Genomic DNA, 22,150 nt, shown 5'->3' on the forward strand with positions numbered 1-22,150 from the left:
GCCAATAAAGCTTGATCCAGTTTCTGCTGGTAATGCTGTTCACCACAGAGGCCATGGCATTGCACAGTCCTCTTAGACTGAGTGAAAAACACTGCCTTCCTGTGTGGTGAGGCTGAAGGACTCTGGACAGAAGGCAGTCGTGGCAGATGTAGGGGGAGTGGAGATATGTTTTGGCTACAGAGAATGATTAATTGGCCTGGTATGACATACTGCAGACTCCACTGTGCTCAGAAGTGTAGAGACAGGGTGTGCAGCCTAAGCAAAGAACTGCAATAACATGACAGAGTGACGGAGCACTTATTTTTATGAAAGTTCCTCAGCGAGGCCATTGACGTTGCTTCTGTTTGGATTCCCTGAAGTTCACTGCAGAAGATTCAGCCTTTCTCTAGGTCAGCCACAGAAGCCACTCAGCTTCTCAGCAGTCACAAATGGAATCCTCCAACAGAATTCAGAGCAGAGATCTGAGCTGAGAACAGTGGGACAGGAGCCTCAGGGCACTGCAAGAATCAATCTCATGCTGTAATAGTATCTGCCAACCAAAACCATGTGCTGTGGTGTGATTACCTGGCAGGTTGAGAAAGGCAACAGTACTAGAGTCTCCCGCCAAAAAATCACTGCTAACATAGGCCCGCATGCTGGGTTTAAAGAAACAAGCAGTCCTACTAAATTCACCGGTAGTGAGAAGCTTGGAAATGTCTTCTGCTGTTCATTTTTGAGTTTCTTGTGCTTTCTCTGCATCAACAAAATATCACATTGCACTGGAGTGGCTCCTCATCTCATCAAGTTTTTTATCTGCAGAGAAGAGCCTGGTAGAATCCAAGTCAAAAGAGACTTCTAAGATGGCCTCACCATCTCTGTGCTGCCCAAACTGTACCCCTCAGGCAGTACAACCCCACCAAAAAGCTCGATTCCCAAAGTGCCATCCAGCTTTGTCAGAATACCACCATTGTTGAAACAAAAGAAAGCAGTGACTCAGCTTTGTTTTTTTTGGAAGACAGTTCACTACAGACAGCTCCATTTTTAGGTTCATCTCACTGGTCACATCTAGAGAACAGCATATTTGACACTGAAATCTCACTTTGATACTGGGTTTTCTGCAGATCTGACAATCATTCCTCCTGTGGGTGTCTGCTTTTACCATTCATGCTACTTATCTCACATCTGAAATGGGCTGAGAAACTGACTCCCATATTGAAATTATCCACCATGTTGGCTTCAGCACTTCTTGACCTTCTACATAGCCAAACAATTATCTCCAAATTCTTTTCCACACACAGCAAATGCACTAATGCAAGTAGTGGCTGCATTGTTCAGGTCTCTCTCTGCCATTTTTTTAGAATCATCAAGTTTTTTCAGTTGGAAGAAGTCATCTGATCCAGTCCTCAGCAATGAATAGGACCTACAGCTCAACCACGTGCTCAGAGCCACCTGCCCTGAGTGTCTCCAGGGACGGGGCATCCACAATCTCTCTGGGCAACCTGTGCCAGTGCCTCATCACCCTTAGGCTGAAAAACTTCTTTCTTATATCCAGTCTAAATCTCCCCTTTTTCAGTTTGAAATTTTCCAATTGTCATGTCACAGCTGACCCCGCTGAAGAATTTGTCCCCTTCTTTCTTACAGCCCCCTGTAGATACTGACAGGTCACACTCAGCTCTCCCTGGATCCTTCTTTTCTCCAGGCTGCAAAGCCCTGTCTCTCTCAGCCTGTCTTCATGGGGCAGGTGTTCCATCCGTTAGATCATTTTCGTGAACCTTGTAAACATCTGGACAGAGGCACTCTTACTATCTAGGGCACAGCTTTCAGAAGCACAGTAGCACACAGCCAGTCTGTGTGCAGATGACACTTCCTCACCTTTTGCCAGACGCATCCTCACACACATTATGGAAAAGTCATGTCTGGTAATGTAATAGTGCTAAGCATAAACTGCTAGTTAGATCTTCAAACACACCCAGTATTGCACGGTTTAGGGAAAGATGCATGAGACTCTGAGGACAGATTAGGGTCAACTGCAGGAAGTTCCATCCCAAACATTCTTTCCAGGATCTGGACCCAGAATGAATATGGTAGGAAAACCCTCCCTAATAAGTCAAGCTCTTTCTTCTTTCACTAAATAAAACAAACATTTTTCTAACCTGTATTGTTTCTGGCTCTGCTCGCCGCTCAGCCCCTTACTACAACTTCAAAATTCCTCGCTGGGTGTTTGGCAGAGGGAGTATGATCTATAGCATGACCTTGTAATTCAGTGCACCGCTGTCATTCTGTATAATGCACTGTAAAGCATAGCTTTTATTGGAAATGAAACTGCATAAACAAACACTCTTACTTTAATGTGAAGTAAAACATTTTGCATTACAAATGTGCAGATTCAAGTTGGGAGAAATTAGCTACCAGATAGCCAAAAATCAAGCAGCAATGCGCCTATATTATTTGGATCTTTTTAAAACGCAGCCAGTGTCTAATAAATTCTGTTTCAGTTTCACAGCCTTTCATTAGGGGGAAGATTTGTCTGCACAACTGCAGATAGCTGACGAGGATTAACCCCTCTTCTGGGGCTCTCCTCTTCCATCCAAGCTGCAGCCCCACTCCAGGCAGTCACTGCTCATGGGAAGTTGGGAGAAGCACAGCAGATCCAGCCCTGCAAAGCCGAGATGAGCTGTGTGCTTCAGTTATTCAACAGCAGTCTCCACCATGGTAGCCCTACTTTTCTTACATATACTGGCTGACAGTTTGTTGAAAAACTATCTAGCTAATGCATGCACTCTAACACATGCTTTAATTTTGCACTTTTCAGCCCATTATTAACTGAGCCATCACTGTTTGTTCGGCATTCAAGGCTGGCTGCCTCCAGAGCTCTTTAAAAGCACTTGGGCAAAATTCACAGGCATCAGCCTTGCATACCATACAGCATGAGAGGTGACAGTAACAATTATGTGTCTGGAAGGAGACGCCCCAACCAGCTACAGACAGTTAGCTAATATTATTCCAATGTGTCACTCAGGGAGGATAAATCTGCCCTGGTCGTCAACTGTGTGAAATGCTTGGATCATTCAGCTAACTCTGGCAGTATCTTGCTGGTTGGGTTGGTTTTTGGTAATAGGCTCAGAGTCTTTTAGTCAGATATTTGTGCCAGGACTCTCACCCACGGAAAGTATCTCTGCCTTCTGAGGCACCGCAGTGCTCCTCTTAGCGGGTTCACAGCATCACAGCCCCAGCCCTCAACCTGCTGCACAGCATGCCAGCCCTGGGGAGCTTGTTTGCTTCAGAAAATACACCCCACCACAAAAATAAGGGTGAGAATAATGAAAAAGACAGAGCCACGGGATAGCAAGTACAGCTGCTTTTGCCTTCCTCCATTACTTGAAGGCCATCCCCGCAATATGGATCTCATTAATGGCTCAGAGACAACACTGCAGAATTACAAGTTCAAGATGTTGTTGGGAAAGCCACCCCATGACTCTTTTCATGCCTTTTTTCTTTTTAAAAATCATCTTTAAAGCCAACTTTTAAAAAGTGATTATTTGGTGCATTGTAACACTGCCAGCAAGTGGGGTGCAAGTGAGCATCTGTACACACAGACACAACGGACAGCACATACACTCCACAGCTTTCCACTAAGCAGAAGAAAAAAGACCAAAAAAATGGTATGTAATCTGGGTTTGAGCAGCAACAGAGCTGAACTCCCGGCTGTGGATCAGGGTCAGTCACTTCAGTGTGTGGTAGACACATTGTGATGGAGCCCTGAGTCTGTTCTTACGTATCTACAAAATTGCACACAGTTACTTCACAGTGTGATCATATTTGAAAGTCAGCTACTATAACAAAAAATCCAGTGGTATTAGATAGCCTAATGATAAAATATCACCTTCTCATGGAGAAATCATAGAATCATAGAATCATTTGAGTTGGAAGGGACCCTTAAAGGCCATCTGGTCCAAATCCCCTGCAATGAACAGGGACACCTACACTGATCAGGTGCTCAGAGCCCCATCCAGTCTGACCGTGTCTCCAAAGATGGGGTATCCACCACCTCTCTGGGCAATCTGTGCCAGTGCCTCATCATCCTTAGGTTAAAAACTGTCTTTCTTATATCCAGTCTAAATCTTCCCTCTTAGTTTGAGTCCATTTTCCCTTGTCTTATCCCAACACGCTAAGGAGTCTGCCCCCTTATAGTCTCCTGCAGATACTGACAGGCCATTCTCAGCTCTCCCCGAAGCCTTCTCTTCTCCAGGCCGCACAGTCCCAGCTCTCTCAGCCTGTCCTCATAGGAGAGGTGTTCCATCCCTGGGATTATTTTTCTGGTCTTCCTCCAGATGCATTTTGACAGGTCTGTGCCTCACCCAACTCCATGCAAAAGTCTGGAGGAGATACTGCATTGTATTTCTCCATCATTTGTGATGAGCTGCCTTCAGCCGTCCTGATACTGCCTACTAAAGAAAACACTGAATATTTAAAGCCTGCTTAGGTCTTTTCACACCACCATGTGAGAACATTAAACTCATCCCTTCAGCTTTGTGTTAGACATGCTTCACCAGATTATTTTTTAATTGCTTTTGTGTGTGTGTGTGCAAATCCCAAAGCATATGTGCAAATTAGGATTCCTGTCCCATGCCAATCTGGGCACATGCTTCGTTTACATGCTCATTTAAAAATGTGAGTCTTGTCATTTCAATCTGTTACAGTAATTTAGCTCTAATGTGGAACTGGTGCCAAAATTTTGAAGGGTTATTTTTCCTCTCCATGGACAAACTGCTCTACTGAGTGGTTACATTCCTACTTAATGGCATGAAGCCACTTAAAAGAGTTAACCTCCTCCATGCAAATGTTAACAATTTTCTGGTAATAGTATTCCACCAAAAATAAAATAAAATAGAAAATCAAGCGCTGTTGTTACAGAACAGGTACCCTGAGCCACGGCACGACGGCAGAGTGCTCTTCTGCTCACATCTGGGTCACAGAAAGATGTGAGAACAGCCAGCTGCTCTGGGTGAATTTGCAAGAGTGTAGTGATAGCTTCATATAACTGTCTCTCACAATATCACCCATTCTTTCCCCTCTGCATAACATTATGGAGAGCATCACAGGAATCAGGTGCTATCCACAACGGCTAGGAGAGCATAACAGCAGTGTCAGAGACAGGTAGACAGCTCCAAGGCCAAGGCTGAGGTCCAGAGCATACCAGAGAAAGCAATGTGCTGGTAGCTGGGTGCCAAGTCTGGAGACCTCAGTCCCAAGATGTACAACTTCATCTTACAGATGTTGAGCTCAGTGGTCAGAGCAGTTGTCTTCAATTATGGTGAGAGCCAAAGGGTGGAGGGAAGCAAAGAGGGTAACCAGAACTGGATGCTACTCTGCCAGCTCCTGAAAGTTTATATGTTTATTCATCTAGTCAGTCACCAAAACATCAAGCTTTTTCAAGAGAAAGCCAGACTTTGTATATGTCTGCATGCAGTACAAGTGTACAAACTAATCTTCCTCCAAGATGGCAGTTAGCTGCAGTGGATGGCTGCAGTTCTGATGTTTGTTATAAATAATACCCTCCTGGACATAGCCCAGGAATCTGACATATGGACCGAGGCATTCAGAATTTCCCAAAAATTGTCATCAGGACTAACTCAGTGATTATTTTATGCAAAGCACCAGAGTGTGTGCTTCATAGCACACACCGTCCCCATCCTAAAAGCAAATACTCCTGTTCTAAATGTCACTCATCAGGAGAGAGGACATCTGGGCAGGGAAGGATTGGGGTCAGAATTATATAATTTATAACAGAGAGACCATATTTCTGCTCAGTAAACATTGGCACGTCTTAAGGAAATATTGATTAGATGGTGAAAAGCTTCACTTTCTTCTTTGTGGAAGAATTTACTCTAGCTATGCTCTTCACATTGAAATATATTGTATATGAAGCAAGTGACAGGCAGGGAACATTAGTTCAGAGGAGGCTCAACACACCCACGTCTCCACTATCTGCCTTCAGAACCCTGAGTCATACAAAATGTCTCTTGGAGATACAGACAGTGCCACTGCAAACAAGAAATCAGACAGGTTTTAACTCCAGCTTTCTGAGCCTACCACCCTGCTTCCCTTCACACACAGCTCAGCAAGGCCAGCTCTCAGGGCTCGGCCTCCCCACCAGCACACCTGCCCCCTGACACCATCGATCCATTGGGTGTCACCCTCCAGAGGGGCTCTGCCGCTGCCTCCCTCAGCTCAAAGCCACCAGCAACACCTGCTGTGCTGGGCACATGGAGGAGCTGGGCCAAACAATGCTGGATCTGCCCATGGGACCTGTCTTGCCATGCAAGGGCAAGTCTCAGTGCAGGCACTCACGTGTCTGATGATTAATGGTTTTCCCTTTGCTGTATCAGGTCTGGTTTAAGTTGTAGATATCAATAGTTGACACTGCCCTTTTGCTTATAGTCTAAGCCACCTTGAAGACACTGTGTGGCATTAAATAACAAAGCAGCTATGTGCAATGAAATAAATGCTTTGTATAACTAGCAGAATAGCATTCTTTAAATGGCTGGAATCCCAAATAAAGCATGAATAAGGAGCTGCACAACACCTTGGGACAGAATAAATCTGAGCAAGACAGACCACGGGCTCTTGGCCTTCCAGCATGTAAGAAGTCAGTAACATAATTTGTTATAACTCACAGTAGAATGTTCTTCTCTTTCCTTGACTAAAAAAGTGAATCAGAAAAATTCACAGTGTCATATGCAAATGGGGATAGGACTAGCATGAAACAGTGGGAACATGGTGTAAGGCTCTTTAAAATTCAAAACTTTTAAATATGGGCTCAAAGGACTGCTGTGATTAATTTTGCTACCCAAATTTTTTCTGGCAAAAAAGAGGAGGTAATAGACTACAGCCAAGAAAGATCTATGGAGCGTATGTCTGAATATCCATCACATGCTACAGCATGTGGCAAACTGTGACGGCGGCTCACACCTCCTGCTGGATGGAAGTCTTTTGTTCAGCTTTCAGAAGTTTCAAAACATGCTCTTCTAAATCAACACTTTGTAAAAATGACTCCTCCGTACACACAGTGCTGCAGTCACCACTACATATACCGCAGGTTTGCATCAGCCATATGCTCCGTGTTCAGCGGAATATGTTGTTTAATATCAATGGTTTACCAAAGAGAGCACTACTCGGAAAGAAAAGCAGTTACAGAGGTGACAGTTTTTCTTCCAGACCACTGAATGGAGTACACTGAAGGTTACTGCTACCATCAAACTGTTCGCATCTGCAGCACTACACAGTAACACCACCACTGGTGGAGTTCAAGAGAAGCAGCAGGCAAAACCCCAACCAAGCAGATATTTTATCTTTGTGAAGGCAGAACTTGGTATGCTGAGTTTTGCTTTTCTCAACTGATTTCTACTCTTAGTGAAGCACACAAGAGATAAAAATCACAACAGATTGTTCACAAGATAGCTGTCAAATACTCTCATTTTTCTGCAAACTTAGCGACAGCCTGTAATTACATAAATGAACATAATATTTTTATGTAGTTATAGCTAATTTTTCTACCTCTGGCACTGATGAAGACTTTGAGTAACTACTACATAATTTACGCCTGCTTCAGGTAAGACTGGTTTGCCAGAAATAGAACTGTTCCTAAAAACATCATTTATTTCTCCCTTTTGCTCCATCCTCTCCTATTTACCACCTGAAAATCTGGTGTGGAATAGTTAGCATATAGATCTATAAGAGTCATATGTGGTCAAACAAAGAACATGACCTTTAATATATATATTTGAAGTATTGTCCCAAAATAATAAGTCATATTTATTTACTTAAAATCTGTCTCACACATGCAAAGTATCAAGAGTCATTTGAAACTTAAAGATTCATAATAAAGTTCTGAACAAGAAAAATAAAGGCCATGAGCATACGCTTACCACCATTCTATAATTATCAACAAGGCTTTCTTTATGAAACGTTGTGTTTCTCTTAGTTGCTGCTTTAGTTAAATCCACACAGGACTACAGAAAGGGAAACATCTCAGTTCCTGTATAAAATACAATCTTTTCCCTCGATGGCAAGAGGAAAATCATGATGCATAAGAATTCTTTAATATATTTGCCTTTAGAGTTTATTGACTTTACTTCTACTGGTATTTTACCATGTAGGAATAACATTCAGTTACCCAAATTGAATCCTCGCTGACTTAAAAACCCATCCATTCTGCGACGTTTTTGAACAAGTTATATTAATTTAAGCAGCATGAAGCTCTCTGGGCAGAGCGCGCTGGGTCAGCCAGATGTAGTTTGAAGGTTTTCTTTCTTGAATAATAAAGCCTAAAAATGTGTGCTATAAATCAGGATCCAGTGAGTGAAAGGTGGAGCAAACACCCCTCTGGGATCAAGTCAGATCAAGTTAGTACTTGAATTTATATCATCCTAGAATATCTTTCAAGTTTATTTATGAGGTAGCCAACTGATTTTATCTCATCCATGCACGGCCGCTGTCCAGCTCTGCCTACATCAGGCGCTCCAAGCTGCCTATATCCGAGCGGCAGCAGCTCGTGCTGCATTGGGAAGAGGTTACCATTGATGGATATGGTTTTGATTTTGGAAGAGTGAGCTGTCTGTCTTTATCATGGATTAAGGTATCCTGCAAGGTACGCACACACACTGCGCTCCGAGCAGCCCCACAGCCAAGCTCTCCATCTGGTTCCCATAACGCTCCCCAGCTACATTTCATCTCATAAGCCGGGGAGACGACACAAGATTAAAAGCAGGTCCATGGGTGATGGATTTCAGGAGTCGGGGCAGGTATTCTAATTATGTAACACATGTAGTCATTTCTGGTACATAAATTGGCTTCTTACCGGTGCGTATTTTATTGGTACTGATTTCTCGAAGAAAAGGCACTTTAAACAGCATCAGCCTGTATGGATGCAAGAAGGGGGGGAAAACTCTTGTGTTTTGTCCATTCTGTCTGGTCTTTAACTGCCTCACACCAGGAGAGCAGCGGGCAGCAGCCCAAGCCCTCGCAGCTGTGAAGGTCAGAGATGCGCTGCAGGACTCACCATTCCCAAGAGCCACTGTATCCATCTCACAGCCCCACCTGGCAGCACTGCTCACCTTTCTACAGATCCCTGAAAGGAGATTGTCTCCCAGGTAACAGCAATGGGACATCAGGGAATGGCCTCAAGTTGCAATACAGGAGGCTCAGTTAAGATATTAGGAAAAATTTCTTCTCACAAAGAGTGGTGAGGCATTGACACAGCCTGCCCAGGCTGGTGGAGTCATCATCCCTGGAGGTGTTCAAGAAACATGTAGATGTTGCACTGAGGAACGTGGTTAGTGAGCATGGCAGGAGTGGGCTGACAGTTAGACATGATGACCTTAGCGGTCTTTTCCAACTGTAACGACTCTGTTCCCTAAGCTCACAGCAACACCCAGCATTAGGTGGGATTCAGGGGCTGCAAGCTTGCTAACTGGTAGATTCTATTACAGGTCTGGGGACATTTTTACCCCAAAAATCTGATTTAGCATTGCTGTAGGCACTATTTCAAGAGAGAATCCATACTGCAAGCACTACACTTGCTTAGCAATATCTTCTCAAGTATTAGTTGAAGGTACTTCCATTGTTTTTGAAATAAAAATGATTTATTTAGGCCCACATTCAACAATATCAAGCAGCTATAAAGTTAAATAAAATAAGCTAGAAGTAGAATAAATCACCAGAAATATACTGAAATATCTGGCAAGGAAAGCTTCTGCACTCACTTCGGTGGATTTTTGACACAGTTAACACACAGCAAAATTAATGAGCATCCTAATGCAAGGAACCATGGGGGTGCTCCAGTAAATAAGAGGTTAATAGCTTTTCTGAGTTGAAAGCTGACAAGTTTAAAATGTAACTCCTCCAAAATCAAAACATAGTCAGTTTGCTAGAAATGGTGCAAGGCAAGGTAATGGTGCAAGCTGTTTCCCTATCCTAACAAAGTATCAAGCTTTCAACCTGTCAAGCCCAGCAGATAACTGGTTTATCAAACAGAACACTGGATTTGTAGTGATTTTGCAGCTGGTGTCATGTCAGGATCTTGTCCCAGGAACAGTCAGACATGTAGCAAGCCCCCACCCAGGCTTGTCACGTGCCTCCACAATGGACACTAAAGCTCCAAGACTTCTTTTTCTCCGGCAAACACTGTGAAGCAGCAAACTGCTGCTGTCATACACAGCAGCCTTGAAACCTCTCCAGATTCCCTCCATCTCGCAGGGAGATAGATGGGAGCAGACTTCCTAGATTCCTTACTTATACATCAAACGAGTGGGTCAATAGAGTACCTGCATTTTTGGGATGGTCCTCGTTTCTTCCAGATCTTCCACCTGTTTGACATCAAAGGAACATTTCACAGAGCTCACTATTTAACCAAATTTACCCTACAGGGTGCTTTTTTTCTTATCCCCCAGGAAGGCACAGGTCCAAGATTATTGAAAAGTTCAGCAGGGGACGGCAATACACCGCCTCTGTGTGCATTGTAGCCCTATATTTATGTATGCATTTAGTTACAAATTATTTCCATGGCCAGCTTTCTTTTTCAGCAGTCTGTGTGAATACTTTCAGGATGACATTAAATCATTCAGCTGCACCCATTGTGCTGGACTGAATATAGCAAAGACCAAAGAACATATAGGCTGAGTGCCACTCCATCTCTCAGGAATTACATGCTTGGTAGAAGTAAATTATGGTGTGTTATAACACAAAAATATTGTCACGAGCTATTTGTGGCTAAACACCAAAACAAAGTAATATGTGGCAACATCTGATACACAATTGACTTAAAGACATTTGCTCTAAGGAATTAGTTGCTAACCAAAATGGTTGCCATTAACATGGTTTATAACAGAATGTTACAGAAAGGCAAAGCAGAGCAGCTCACATGGCCAGGAGAAGCCCCATCCTTGGCTTGCACAGAGCTTGGCCACCCCTCGCCCTATCCACCCCACCCAAGCAACGGGAGCCAGAGCCTCCATGCTGCAGTCCAGCCCCTTGCTGATCTGCATGAAGCCCAGGGCTCCCCATATGCTCCAAACTGCTCTCATTTACTTTTCCATTTCTTTTCACCCCATTTGTTTCCCCAAGTCCTCTGGAGCCATCCTGACCAGAGCCCCTGGATGCAATTGCAATGTAAATAATTTGAGGTGAAAAGGGCTTCTTTCTGAAAATGGAAGTTGTTGGACTCTTGGAAAGAATTTGAACCTTTCTAGAATAAATAAAACATCCTATATGTTATCCAAATAACTCACTTTCATCTCTTTTTTTATTTCCTTAAAGTTAATTGGAAAGAAGTAAGCAGGACGCATTCCAGGAGTCTCCTTGGTATAAATCAGGCAGCACGCACTGTAGACCAGTAACAATGAAATGACCCCTTAAAATATTGAGTTTCCTGCCAAGCATAACTTCTTCAAACTCTTTAAGCTTTACCATTGGCCAAAATCTGAGAGCAGAAAGCCTGTCTTTTCCTAGTTGAAGTTGAGACACAATTCAAAAAAAGGAAAAGGGATGAAAGGCATCCCATCTCCATCGCTGTCTGCAGTAGAAAAGCAGGTCCAAGAGCAAAGGAAGAGCAATTCTCAGCCTTTAAGCCCCCAAATTCTGAGATGTGATTAAACCTTCGGAACTCCCATTGGGAGCTGGAGTGCCTCTCTTTCCCAGCATGCCTGTGTAACTGTGCTTCCTTGCTGTGATCAGTCCATTCACTTCCAGACAGGATCCAGTCCCCAGTGAGCCAGAAACAAGGACAGAGGAGTGAGGTGGGAAGGGCTCATGAGGTACTTGTCTGCACTCCACCAATGCAGAGATCAAAACCACAAAGTCCAGCAGTTCTATTTAAACGTGAATGGAAGACAAAGATCACTGAGTTTTTCTCCTCCCACTCTTCAAGCTCACATTAGTTACCACAATACTGGTGATAGATGGATGCTAAAGGGCTACAGGGAACACAAGCAGTGCCTAACAAGAGGCAGTAAATGGGGAAAGCCAAAAGGAAGTTTCTTTTAGCTCCTCCCGTGTTACCCATTCAGAACAAGAAAAACAACTGAGAAAATAATCCATAATTCGCTCTTAAATAGAACCTACTGTTAGAGCAAATCACACTATTTATGACTATTAAATATTTGGTGTGCACCTGTAAAGGAAAAAAACGGAGCAGGAGACGACGTGCGTAAGTATGTGCTGCACACAGAATGGTGGGCATCACTGAGAACATGGAACACGCTCAGAAAGAATAACTGGAACTCGTGAGACATGAAATTCTTTATATCAAAAGATTTCAGAAAATAGCTCATCTCCAATGTATTTTCTTTCAACCACTTTCTGTTAGACGAATAATAGCCCTCTCCATAATCCCTTCCTTCAGAACAAAGCGTGGTCGGTTTGACTGTGGCATTAAACAGATCTCATGTTTTGGAAGGAGAAAAAAAAACACCTGTTCTTCTACCTCTCCTGCTCTCAAAACTCAGGTTACTTTGGGCAGTTCTTAACAAAACAGTCACACGCAAGAAAGAAAATCTGAAACAGGGCAAACAACGTACAGCATCACCTTCCCCTGCGTTCTGCACACCTGCCCAGAGCAAATGCTGAAGTGTGATCAGATACTCATGGCTCCTGCAGCTTGTTTTTTAGTATCTCTGCTTGTGTTTACATTTATCACCACTGCATCAAATAAGAGAAAATGTTTTACCATGTACAGCAAGGCTGCTGACTAACCTGTGTGAGGACAGTCACAAAGGGCATGGACCAAACGGCCCATGGACCAAGCAAAAGACAGATACAAAGCCCACAAAGATAAAGCACCCATTCCACAGGTTCCCACAGCCATCCTTTCACTCTGCCTCACAGCATATTTCACAAAATAAGCTGCTGCCATCTTATGGAAGAGGCTTTGTAAAGCATTTGGCCTAAAAGCTCTTACTCCTTTGCTGCTTTTCTCATATCAATTGGTTTACCCTGTAAATAATAACAATTTTTTTCTTAGTTTAAAAAGTAATTGCTTTACAATGATCTGCCTACTGTGGTGAATTCTGCTTTGTGGAAGTTACTTCAGCTCTGATTTTCCTGTATTTCTCAGAGTGTCCAGGAAGTCAGGGGGAGCAGTGCACTGTGACAGTGCAGCACAGTGCCTCACACAAGGCTCCTCGTGCCAGCCAATGTAGCCAGCTGGGGCCCATCAGCATTTGCAGGATAAAGTCATCACTTCTGCTGCATCTTTAGCAAGCCATTCTCTGCACTCTATCTCCAGTCTTCTCTGCACTGCCAGCAGAACCAGTTTAACCAAAGATGAAACTCTTAACATGCTTATTAGGATAAGCAAGAGTATTCCAGCTCAGCCTGAAGCCAGCACATAGACCAGGCTGTAATTTCTCCATCTGTAAGGCAAAAAAGACTGCATACGCAGGACTGCAGGGAGCTTTGCTGGGATAATTTGTGTACAGTCTCAAACAGAATTCCGCCTTTTGTCACTTTCATCACAGCAGGACAGAAAAGAGATCTCAGACAAGGAGTGCCCACGAGAGGAGAGCGGGCAGGAAGGCTAAGGCACTGGTTTGCATTTAAATGTTCTCTACTGTGTCACGACAAGAGCATAACATTGTGAGAGTCCTGCACTCACACAAACACTTTTTTTTTTTTTTTTTAACTCCACACAGTAGAGAAGTTGCAGTATTGTATCTGTATCCAAAAAGGCAAGTAGGAATCCCTGGACTGCAGGCCAACTATACACAAGTAGGCCTCAGACAGTGCAGTAGAAAGATAATACTGTATTCCATTAATAAAGAATAAAAACAAGAAAACATGCAAGGAGGGATGAACCAGAGAGCTGAACTACAGAATGAAGAGGATCGCTAGGGAGCTTTTACATCCTTCAGAACTGCATGGAACTGCATCAAGTGGGGTATGTAAGGGACAAGTGGTGCCTGAGCCCACTCAAAAGCCCAAGTCTTTAACTAGCTGAAGCTGACCAGAAAGTAGAATAGCTGGCAAATTAAACATCTTTAAATGCAGAGGTGTCACCGGGGAAATATTTTCCTTCTTTAGGGAAAATGCAATGTAAGCAGTAAGAGAAATGATGCAGGTTTTGAAGGAGTTTGATCCTTCATCAATATCAGGTAGTCTAAAGAAAAATCCTGAACTATGTGATATCAGTAAATGCTATGTCTATTGCAAGATCATATATATATATATATATATATATATATATATATATATATATTCACCACATCCTCTCCAGATTGTTCCAGAACTAAACTCTGAGGTCTGCTCTAATCCAGAGGAAGAGTAATGGTGCCTTCTTACCTCAAGCCACACTGTTAGAACTGTACTCAGTCACACTTGTGTACACAAACTAATGGCTCCTGGGTCACACCATAATCCATATTTCCCTCTATTCCAAGCATCACTATGTGAAGTTCATATATATAGCATCACCAAATTTTTAAGAAGCCACATATACCACACTGGAGGAAAAGAACCAGTTGACTTCATGTTTGCACCAGATGGGACCTTAGGCTTGTCAGTTCAAGCTGAAGGTTTCTTTTTCCTTGGCAGATTTCATATAAAAATTTGTACCCAAATACTCAAAAGTGAGTTTGCATCTAACCATCTAAATGCTTCTGCAGAAACACATGCTGGTCTTGCAGTGACTTAGCAACTCTACCCATCTCAAAGCACTGCAAAGAGTAAACGATCTGGAGAGCTCCACTCCAAATTAATGGAGAGCTGCAGATGCCTGAGACAAATGGACTATCTTCTCTTTTACCAATTTGCAAAATCTAGTTTTGCAGCATTTGTCAGTTATGCCTACAAATATCTTATTACAATGTTCACTTTGCTCTTTAAATAAAAATCCCAGCACTTTCATTGCCCCATATTAACTGAGAAATATAAAATTTCAGTAAGGAAAGGGACTGTGGTTTCAAGGGTCCACTTAGTCCCTAATCAGAACACCAAGATTTTTTATATATAAAGATATGAAAAACACATTGACTTTTGTCTTTTTAAACTTCCCTACCAGGCTCCCTCAAGCAGCTCCATTTAAACCAGTCTTTCTATGGTGCCCGGTGTTTTCTTTGGCAAGTTTGGAGAGCTGAGCTTTGGGATAAAAGTAAATTGCACCAAAAGACCAAAACGGGATTAGGAGATTCAGCAGGAGTTCATAAAAGTCAGTCACACACAAGCAAAAGGAGAATTTTTCTGTGAGTTGTTTTAACGATACAAGCTCTTCTACTTGGTGATAACTCCTCTAACTATGACAAAGCCTACATGAAAGTCCATGAGGGAGGCAGAGGTCATAGAGAATGAGAACACACACAAATTCACAGCTTAAATGCATTTTGCACATGATTTGCTATCATTTTTCTTCTGAAGCTTACACGTGCTTGAGCACCTACAAATGGGCTTTGCTGACAATTTGTCTTGCAGGCAGCTTGGGGTTGGTAGAGGCAGAGAGATAGATAGCATCTTTAACCTCACAGGGCTACTTTTCTTCCTTTGTTCCTCTTGCTAAGTTTCTCCCCCACTTCCCCATATTGGTTATGCCATACAAGCGCCTAGGGATCTCTGCAAGGACAGACAGAGGGTTTGGCCCATGCTGCAGGTGCAGGACAGGCTGCCAAAGGTTGTAGCAAGCATGCAGTCATCAAGCAACTCCTGAGGACAAAGCACAAGGGCAGAAAAATAAAGTGTGAATGTAAACAACTGAAGTGATTTAGTTTTCAACTGAATGATTTACTTGCATAGAAAAAAAAAAAAAAAAACACCTGCCCAAGAAATCAGGGGCTCTTCATCACTTGTTTTCCCTGTATTTTTCTGTGTTTCCCAGTGCACCCACCCAGTTCCTGAAGCACAGTATCACCGGCGCTGGTGAGCCCCAGGGATCTGCCTGGAGCCCTTGGCAGCACTGCTGCCAGGGGACAGAATACCTCATCTGCAATATTCAGGCTACTACAAGGTGCTTGAGCAGAACTCAGTTTTAACAAAAACGTTTCCCTGTATACTAAATACAACTACAGAGCTACAAAGCAGTTCAGCTGTTTTCCTCAGTCACACCACAAATTAAGTCTATCACTATGTTTAAGCATTTTGATACGATTGTATGATTCACTTCCACACAGAACAATGCATGAAAAAGAACAAATGCTCAGAGTTTGCATTCCTAGTTCTGCACTGTATTTACCCTAAAAAGCAGAAAATATTAAAAAGGCATTGCTTTGCAATGAGCAACTTTCCAGCCCAGCAAGAAATGTAATTGCTTTTTTCATTTTTACTTGTCATGAACAAGACAGCCTTTGGCCTGGTTTTGTTCAGCATGGAAGTATCACCTGCAAATGCCACTGTCAGTAGCAGACCCAGCAAAATAAGTTACAGCAAAGGAGATAAAGCCAAGCTGGAGGGAAAGCATCCCCTGGTAAGGTTATTTAAAAAAAAAAAAAAAAACCCACATCACAGAGCAGAAGAGGTCATCTGTGGAAGCAAAAATGTATATTATAATAGAATCATTTGATTTGGAAAGGACACTTAAAGGTCATCGGGTCCAACTCCCCTGCAATGAACAGGGACACCTACACTGGATCAGGTGCTCAGAGCCATGTCCAGCCTGACCTTGGTTGCCTCCAGGGATGGGGCATCTATCACCTCTCTGGGCAACCTGTGCCAGTGCCTCATCACCTTTAGTGTGAAAAAGGTCTTCCTTACATCCAGTCTAACTCTCCCCTCTTTTAGTTTGAAACCATTTCCCCTTGTCCTGACACAACAAACCCTCCTAAAGAACCTGCCTCCTTTCCTATAGCCCACTGTAGATTTTGAAAGTAGGGAAATTTGAGGATGAGATTTTTCTTTCTGTTTAGAGGATGAAGAGAGGCAAGCAGCATATTCCTATGCTTGAACTCACCCTCTGGCTTGGTCTACAGAAACATGTTAGCTTTCCCATCATATTTCATCATACATTTGTTCACACCCAGAAAAAGCAGGACACCGCACCAACAGCATTACTGCAGCCTTTCCACAGACCTGAGACAGGACCTCCCCTGCTTGAACACTTGGATCTTCCAGCTTGACCTGTTAATTTAATGCCTTCTCTCTCCTCCAAGCTTTGTCTCTAAGTTAGAGAAAAGACTGTATGAGTAATGCCTTGAAAACCTGTAATTTCTTAGTTCAAACATTATTGCCAAAGCTTGAATGCTGTTAGTGCTCCAAAAGATAATCATGGAAACCATTGGAAAGACCAATATTAACACTTACCTAAAAACACAGAAAGTTCTATACTAAGTTCAGCTCTCCAGTTTTTTTCCCTCCCCCTCCCTACATTGAATCTGCTACATTTGAGCTCTCGTGCCCATGGGACTACTCAGCTGCCCTCCAATTCCAGCTCAGGACAAAAGAATCTGCAGCCATGCCCCATGTCATTTCTCTTACCTAGTGTTTCCTAACTCTCTGAAAGCAAATTACTCAAGTCAATTCTAAAATAATTAGCAGACATCTTCCTACGCTCACGCTGTTAAGCTGCAGGAGGATTTCTCAGCAATATTGTCAGGAGTAATCAGAAGTGCAGTCTTGCAAGGGAATATACAGAGAAAGGCTCTGCCCTTTCCTGGCTGGAGAAACACCCACAAGAAACCAAATGTAATCTGTGGTTTCTTTGAGGTAGCACATCTATTAAAAAAAATTATATATATATATGTAATTTCAACCATGAAATCTTCACTTTATCTTTAGGCCAGCCAACGTTCCCAACCTCTCATCCCCAGGCACAGTGAGACTCCTCCAGGGATCACCATCACCTGGGGTCTCTCAGCCTGTGCTCCAAAGAGCAGATGTCTTTAATTGCTTTGAAGCTCAGAGCCACAGAGGTTGCCAGAGTTCTCACAGCCGTGCCCATACAAGCAGCAAGCACTGTGCCGCTGGGCCACTCTGCAGCTTTGGCTTAGAAGAAGCGTACAGCTCACCCACGCCTGAGATACGAGCATGGCCTAACACCACCACGTCAAGCCCTCCTCTCCTGAGCAACATGAGCTACTTCTCCGAATGAAAAGAACCTCATCTTTTGCACCCCACAGTAGGCAGCAGATTTCTTTGCATCTCCTGCACTATTCTGATACAAGGACACCTCAAGCCCAGCGCAGGAGCGTGGTGGCTGTGATCGATATTCACACGCACGCAGCCACCACCTGCAGCAGGTAATGCAAATGCAATGTGCAATATTGTTCTGCCAACAATCGCGCAGGTCTCTGTGGCGCAATCGGTTAGCGCGTTCGGCTGTTAACCGAAAGGTTGGTGGTTCGAGCCCACCCAGGGACGGAGGCTCCCTTTTAAAGTCCAACAGGAAAGTCCGAAAGATAAAAGCAGAAAATCCCGCCCCCAGGGAGGAACAGCCGCAAGCAGCTGCACGCGCTGGGCCCTCATTGAGTTCAGCTCCTTACAGAGAAAAAAAGGGATATGGGGAGGAAAAAAGCTGTGGCAGAAGTGCATCAGCAGCACCACCGTACGTACGCCAAAGCCCAGGGGGCGCCCTGCTGTGTTAGGAGTGGTGCAGCAGGGGCACAGAAGGTGATCCTTCCCCTCTGCTCAGCACTGAGGCGGCCCACAAGGAGTTTGTGAATGCACAGAGACAGCTGATGCCTTGGAGCAGTGCCCAGTGCCCAGCGACAGGACAAGAGACGCCCGCGGTATTTATGCGCAGTGCAGGTGATGGGGCGCCAGCACAGGCTGCCAGAAGGAGAGGCTGCGGTCTCCTCCCTAGAGAACTTCAGAAGCCACCTGGACACAGGCCTGGCCCCCTGCTCTGGGTGTCTCCACTGGAGCAGGGGTTGGGCCAGCTGAACGAGATCTGTGCCAGCCTCACCAAGGATACTCTTCAGAAGTTCTGAGTGAAACCACACCGAGGCAGACATCGTCTCTGTCTTCTGGCACTCCAACTTGACCAGGAACCAGCTTTGTTCTCACACCAAGCTCAGGCACTGTCAATGTACGTAACTCACTCTTGCCTCCAAAAACGTACAAAAAAGGCAATCTTGTTCTTCTGGATGAAACTGGGCTGCAGGCCGTGTCGTACCTACCCTGCATTACAGGAACTCGTTGTGTCTGAGGCTGAAGTGCAGAACATACACATATATTACTGTATATATTAAAATATGTAAATGCCTTCAGAGTTTGGACTATTGCTAACTTTGTTCCCTGACCTCTGCCTTATAGATTTGCTCCTAGCCTTAGAAAGCAACAAGTAGCTCAAGCTTAAGTTAAAGACCAAGGTTCATGCTCTCACCAACATCACAACAGCTCCATCCTACCAGAAAGCCCAGCCTGACAGATGTTAAAACAGGGGAATCAAGAACTACTGAAAAGATCCAACTAGAAGACGTTTACAGAACAAAGTAAATCCAGAGCTGATCATTCTACCAGAAAAGTTTCTAATGGCAACTAGACGCTTTTTTTTTTTTTTTTTTTTTTAAAAAAAAAAAAACAGTTCTGTATTTTTGGAGCTTGTAAGATAAAGAACTAGAGCCCAAGAGTTCTGGAACATCACTAGGAATTTTGGATTATTTTTATGCATAGACGCTACAGAAACCAGCACTATGAGAACTTTAGTAGTTATTCCCCAGGACTATTGTAACTTAAAGGACCAGATGTTACTCTGGCACAAGCACAAGGTCAGAGCTTTTTACTCTTGCACTGACATCAGCCATGGAAGATAAGCACGCAGCAGTTTGGAAACGTGGCTTTGCAATCCTTTGCCTACATATAGCCCCTACATTTTTAATTAAGGTGCCACAGGTACTCACGAATGAATATGAGGAAATCTTATAAAACTTGATATGTTTTGATACAGTATTAATGGACCGCTTCTCCTTTTCCCCCCTTAAAAAAATCTTACACCGTTAGAAAATCACCATGAAAAGCATCTTGTACTTTGCCCTTGAATGCTCAACCACTCCTATAAACCATGCAACGTTGTATCTGGTAACACAAGATAGCCCTGCTACCTTGTGCTAATATAATAATAATATGCTAATAATAATGCTACTTTAATAATAATAATAATGCTACTTTTGTATCTGATAATGCTGCTTCATCAAGGAGGCAGGAGACATTGTAAGATATTACAGGAGCTTTGAACAAGATAGCACAGGTGAAGTGGATGCAGTGCCCTGAGCACTTGACCAATCCTCCAGTAGCTAAACAGCAACAACTTGTGGTGATCAAAACACAGCCTGGCCATGTGCTGCAAGTGTTTAAGAATAAAAAGTAAATCACAGCCACTCCAGCCTCAAAACATTTTTAAACTATACAAAACTATTGGCCAAGATTAAATGAACTGTTGCAATTCACTATGCATCTTTCAGGTAATTGACAGACAAGGAAAATAAAACAAAGCACACAGAGGAGTTGCCACTGCCATACGTAATGACATCAAGACCACCACTGCTTCCTGAAGCACTGCCAAGGTCAATGAGACAGTTGATGGCATTCAGGGATTTACTGAACTGACATTTTCATTTAACTTTGAGCCAGCTGCTGATCTCATTATGGCAGTAGGAGAACAGGGGAAAGTGACTCTTTCCTTTGGATAAAAGCCCTTCTAGCAGAAATAGTAGATCAATTAAAAAAAGAGCATCTTGAAACCTGCACCAAAAGCCTGTCCTATCATCTTCCCTTTTTCTAATATATTAAAAAAGTGAAAGGAGGAATCCAAGATAAAACCAGAACAGTAGTATTGTGAAGTGTAAATTTAAGATGATCTACCTGCTCTGCTATATTCTTCCAGGCTTCCAGAGCTTACAACCACTGCTAGCCATCAGTATTTAACTGATGCTTGATGTTTTCAACACTGAAAACAAAATAAATAAACAAAACAAGGCTTAATTCTCTTCCACGATCCCAGTTACTTCATTGTGGTTCAGTATTTATAAAACTATCTGCCATTAAAGAGGACATTCATAGAATCACCAATGTTGGAAAAGACCTCCAAGATCATCCAGTCCAACCACCCAGCTATCACCAATAGTTCCCACTAAATCATGTCCCTCAGTACAACATCTAAATGTTTCTTTAACACCTCCAGGGACAGCGGCTCCACCACCTGGGCAGCCCCTTCCAGCACCTGACCACTCTTCTGGAGAAGAAAGAGCTGTCATTATCCCATAAAAAATAAAATCAATTATCATCCCCTTTATCCCTCAGCTACCCATTAAGGTTCCACATGCTTCTAAAAGCAATCAATTCTTAAATCAATAAGACAGAAATCATGATACTTCCCACAGTAGTTTTAGACATGCTTGCATTACAGCCAGTGACAGTGGACTGGGCAAAGTGTTGGTACAACACTCACCTGCAAAGAGAAAACAGTGAAAGTATGGAAAAATTTGAAAGACGGCAACCACACAATTAAATAAAAAAAAAAAAAGTTTGAAACAAAAGAAATAGAGGAAGAACACATGATGCTAAGTTTGCTCTAACATACTGGAAGCACAGGAAACCTCTCCTCCAGTGCACAGCTCCTTGAAAGAGCAGTGAGGGAAAAAGTGAGACTCAGAAAAAGCCATTCCTTAAGGACATATCTAAACGTGCTTAGAAGAGGAAGAAGAGATCTACTTGCATATCAAATAGAGAACTCTTCAAAACAAACAAAAAAAAGACAGCTCTGTTTGAGCCCTACTAAGCAGGCTGTTCCAAAATACTACTCTCTCCCCTCACCCCCTCTCCAGTTTTCCAGGGAAAGAAGCAAATGACTTCATTCTTCTGCAGAACAATGCCACTATTCAGAGTCCCCCACAGTTCCTCTCCCTTTGGGAAGAGAAGCTGTCAGATTAGGCAGAATCAGAATACAAGATGAATCCTGGTCCTGTGATAAAAGGATCTTTTTGACACAAACTAAAAATTAAGTCCTTTCGCAATATAAAGATGCACTCAAAACTGATGGAAAAATGGGTGTGGAAGTACTACTGGCCTCTGCCTGCATTACAACATCTGCCCAACATTAGCGAAATCATACCAAAATAAGTTATTCAGAGCTTTAATGCTTCTACAGGTCTCCACTCCTACTAACCTACACTAAACAAGAACCAGTGACCTCAACACTAACAGTAAGATGTGCTCAGCCCACATTCTGCATCATGAAACAGTAATACAAATCTAACAC

General features: G+C 43.2%; 1 non-coding gene across 1 annotated transcript; it reads left to right on the forward strand.

The window, feature by feature from the left end:
• Positions 1–18,238: 18,238 nt before the first annotated feature.
• TRNAN-GUU (transfer RNA asparagine (anticodon GUU)) lies at positions 18,239–18,312 on the forward strand. Its single transcript has one exon. It is a non-coding gene; the product is annotated as a tRNA-Asn (tRNA).
• Positions 18,313–22,150: the final 3,838 nt, after the last annotated feature.

The sequence above is a fragment of the Tympanuchus pallidicinctus genome, unplaced genomic scaffold (genome assembly GCF_026119805.1).
Source record: "Tympanuchus pallidicinctus isolate F22 unplaced genomic scaffold, pur_lepc_1.0 scaffold3, whole genome shotgun sequence".
Lineage (NCBI taxonomy): Eukaryota > Metazoa > Chordata > Aves > Galliformes > Phasianidae > Tympanuchus > Tympanuchus pallidicinctus.